The sequence below is a fragment of the Larimichthys crocea genome, unplaced genomic scaffold (assembly GCF_000972845.2).
Source record: "Larimichthys crocea isolate SSNF unplaced genomic scaffold, L_crocea_2.0 scaffold627, whole genome shotgun sequence".
In the NCBI taxonomy this organism is placed as follows: domain Eukaryota; kingdom Metazoa; phylum Chordata; class Actinopteri; family Sciaenidae; genus Larimichthys; species Larimichthys crocea.
The window spans coordinates 7,232-11,815 of record NW_020858253.1 but is presented as its reverse complement, the minus strand read 5'-3'; positions in this window follow the sequence as shown (position 1 = coordinate 11,815).

Genomic DNA, 4,584 nt, shown 5'->3' with positions numbered 1-4,584 from the left:
CATTACTGCCACAGCTGCCACAGTCGCTCTGAGAGCTAATGACAGAGGGAGAACATGGGAAGCTTGGGTAGCTTGCGCCCCCGGCAGGCTTAGGTCCCAATACCTCCAGTAAACAAGGAGGAAGTTTTGCCAGCTCGTGTGGGCACATCCCTGCCACCCCCAACCCCAACACACCAGCCGCCCTCACCCCATCACCATCCACTGCAGCCCAGCGAGAGCTTCCTCTCTCCCTCTTGCCATCAGATAAAGGCGTTCAAACGCGCGCAGCCCACGCTTTGATAGCACAAGGTGTCACTTATGAAAGGCGGCGTCCCACTGAATACGCTCGCGTCGATGAAAAGTCGGCAGAGCTCGGGTTCACACGCACCGCCTGTTTCTTGTCTCCCTGCCCCTCTGTCTTCTTATTTGTTTGAAGCTGGACGACTGCCTGCTCCTTCAAGGGCCTGTACAGCAGTGTCATGGTGAGCAGGAGGAGAGCTGCACGCCTTCACACCGCCTTCCACTCCGCGCATACGTCTTCCTGAAAGTTGAAAAGTATTTATGAGCATGGTACGTATCTGCCGGCCTCTGTCCTCTTGCTCATGCACCAGTCTGGGGTCAAAAACACTTTTTTTTAGCTCATGTCAAACTTAAGTCACAAAATTCACCACACAACTCTTCTGATTGAAAATGACATAGCATCATAATATCTGAACATTCAAAGTATATCTTAATACGTTAATGGCAATGATTCAAATCATCAAAAATCAAATAGTAAGATCATAGTATTTAAGATCTGTGTGTATGCTTTGATCAAACTGACTGACAGTGACCTTCACAACATAACAAACCACACCCATACTGTCAAATTTATTATGCAGATGTTGCTAAATCCGTAGTGTGCACGGAAGCACATAACAACGAGTGAGAAGAGCACAGAGAAAAACACACATGTGGTGACAATGTGTGTGTGTGATTTAAGTTGCTGTGTTTAGCATGTAGCTTGATGTTTATGATTTGAATAGCTGTCCCAACAGATGATGACCTGATTAGCCTGCACAACCGCAACATTGCATAAATGGTCAGTTTGGGAGTTTGCTGAACACTACATACTCATAGACGATCTTTTTAGCTAAAAAACTATGCAACCATCAGCCACTGATATGGTTACAGTCTCTGTCTTGTATTGTGACTGATGACTGATGCATTGTCGCTTCTAAACCAAAAAACCAAATAACTATACATGATATGCAGAGCAGATATCTCTTCAGTTGTGGACTGTGTTTGAATATGAGTTTTGATTCAGATTTGCCCGTTTGTTTTGCCACCTTCGCACCTTCCAACAGTCAAATGGAAGTGTAGCTTCTTTCTCAAGCTGACGTGTCATATGAATGTTTCTATTCATGTCGACTTGGTCTGAGCATCTCAGATAAATTACCAAACCAACTTGACCAGTTCAGTCTGAAGATCATTTCTCTGGTTCTCCATTAAAACTAGCCGGACTACAGATCCTCCCGTTCCCATTTTGCTGCCTGTCTCCCTTCCATCCCGTTTCCACAAACTCATCTGTCACTCCTGCTATTTTTTCACATGCCTGGAGCAACAACACAACCTCCCTACCCCTGCCTTTGGAGGACTAAAACCCAACCGGTGAGCTAACGCATGTTCTAATGAGCCACCGCCAGTTGGAGTCTGGAGATTAGTCATCATGCCGTCCATGGCGAGGATCCGTTCGTCGAGATGCTCCATGTTATTCATCTCTTCGCCGCCATCAACGTCTCGGTAGAAGCACCGCAAATGAAAAGGCCTGCTCTATTCTGCAATACATTACTTGGTTTTGCTGATGTCATAAAAATCTACAATCAGTGTTTGTCTGTGCTGTGTTTCATAACAAACGGTTCAAAGATTTTAGAAGGAATCTCTCGTGTTTTGAGGCAGGCAGTTGCCTTCAATTACTGTTTGGACAGCGGCCATGTACTTTAGTATGCTGTCATCTTCATATAAATAAGCCTCGGTGGCGTCATCCATTCACAGTGACAGATAAGAAGAAGAACACAAGTGCCTGCCCGGTGCTCAGAAGGCCTTTCTAAGACGCATGGGCTACGGAGAAGATGCCTTCTCTCCATTATCTCTGCTTTCTGTGTGCTGTTGGCGTCACTCATTAGCATGTTGTTTTAGCTTTTGATCTGCCAGTAGCCTGCCCATGTCCCAGATAGGGCGACGGCCCCGACGGCATCTACTATGTCTCTCCGAACCGAACTATGACATAACTGATTAGAGCGAGAGGTCTACAGTGAGGAAAGTGAATAAGTATGCCTTTATTCTTTCTACTAATTTAACAGGCCCTGACCAGCAAAAACTCCCTTAAACCGCTCTCTCCCAAACTAGGTAATCACTGCCTAGCCACCAACGCTCCTCTCCCTTAATTCTAGAAATATTCAGGTCATGTCCGAGGCCCTGCTGAGCGGTTGTCCCGGCGAAGTATTGGTTGACTTGTTTTATTTATAATCTGCTTATTTTTACTACGATGAATTTTTGAGGGAAGCGAAAGGCACCGTCAGTGTCATCCCACACATCGAGTTTTTTGTGCCTGGGTTTCCATACATATTTTGTACTCTATTTATATATGTATAATAATAATTGTTATTATATTTATTTTATTTTTTATTTTTTATTGGGGAAAACGCAAGCAATACAACAAACGAATTCATGGACCACGTTACAAATTCCAATGATGCCAGTTCTTGCCCATTCATATGTGCATACTGATAATATCAATTACTATAACTAGCCGTTTTATCTCTGTCGCATGACGTCACTGAAAATGTAATGATAAATGAGTAAATCACTACAAACTTTTGGTAATCGAATCCACGGAGTACCAAATGACGCTTCTGAAAACATGACGATAATCACAGGCAGCACAATGAGTGCTTCTGGTCTCCAGCTGTTGCACAACTATTATTGCTAAACATATTAACATGTTTCTGTGTTGACACACGTCCTGATGACATATTATCAATCCGATTTAATATCTGCCTGTCCATATATGAGCTCTTGATGTTTATATTTAAATAAGCCCCTCTGGACTGCATTGAGTGTCGTGCACCCTATGTTTGAGCACTAGTCTACGGTGTGCAACGTTGTCTTCTGTCACCTGCATTTTAATATAAATAAAGACCCATTTTAAAAGGAATGCAGATCGTGACCTCTGTGTGCTCATTTGTTGCTCTGGGCCTGATCAAAGCCATTACCCAGAGTTCCTTTCCTTTCAATCACAATTTTCCAAATGATACCAACTATGATATATATATTTATTCTTTTTGTTTATTTATTTTCATGTCTTCTATGGATCTTGACAAATATAGTTTGTCTCACTTAAAGCATGTCTTTCTCATTAAAGTAAGATGTTAATTATGTTCCATAGATCCTTTTTGATTGGTTGTAGAAGCAGTTAGCTCTACAATATGACTACATGTTGTTGTTTTATATTATGAATTTGATGCCTGCTGAAGGCTGAAGATGGAACAATCTTCTAAAGATACAATCCATTAAAGCATCATACAATAACAATGTCTATGAAGAGCAGAGGATAAAAAATAATAAAAAATGTATTTAAAAAATATGATAAAAATATAACCAGGGTGACTTCACTTTACAAATGTACAGAAACAAGAGGAAAATAAAGAAAAATATAAATCTAGGTTAAACGATGTGGTCCCCCTAGATTGAACTGACGACACCTTATGGGTCCTCTATCACGCTTGGGAACCACATGAAAGATAGAGAAAGAATATGATCTGAAACATTTCACACAAAAATCTGTCTATTTGGTCCACCTTTTTAAATAAAAGTAAAAACTCCAAACAGGCAAACAGCTCCTTTCATGAAAATGCATTTCATTGTGGGTTAATATTCACAGGCCATGTTCCTTTTCCTCCACACAGGCCGTCTAAAGAGACTGCTCCAAATCAGCCCAATGACCTATTACTGTGGTAGGGCCGGCCACCGCTCTCCACGGGTAGCGGATCACTCGCCTACACTGTCCAAACTGACAAGCTGCTCTTATTTGATTGGCATATTCTAGTTAGTACCATGCAACTGAGTGTTTTCTCGGCGATTTGCTTCCAGATGACAATAAGAATGAAGAGGGAAGCTCCCTGGGGTAGTGGTGATGTCCACCAATGCGATTGAATACCCAAAATGCCTTCACGTTAAAGTTGGAAGAGACCGAAGGGATGTGGGAAAGCAGACAATTGAAGGGCTGCAGTTTCAATTTGTTTGGACCCCGTCTCGTTTTTACCCTGATAGTTCATTTGCCTGGTGTGAGGAGGAGCCGTGGTCCAGGTGGGAGGAGAATCTGGACATGTTCAATAAAGAAAGGTCTACCTTCAGGCGAAAAATTTAGCTTTCTTTAATGACATTCAGGGTCACTTTTAAGAGTTAATGTAGCAATAGGTCCATTTTTTTCTCACATGACTTTAAGTGAAAAAAACCAAAAATCATAAAGAGACATGTGAATTTTTCAGTTTTTCTAAATTGCAAATCACATCTTCCTTGCTTCGAATTCCAGCAGTTGGGAGTGCAGATGAAACTCAGTTACCC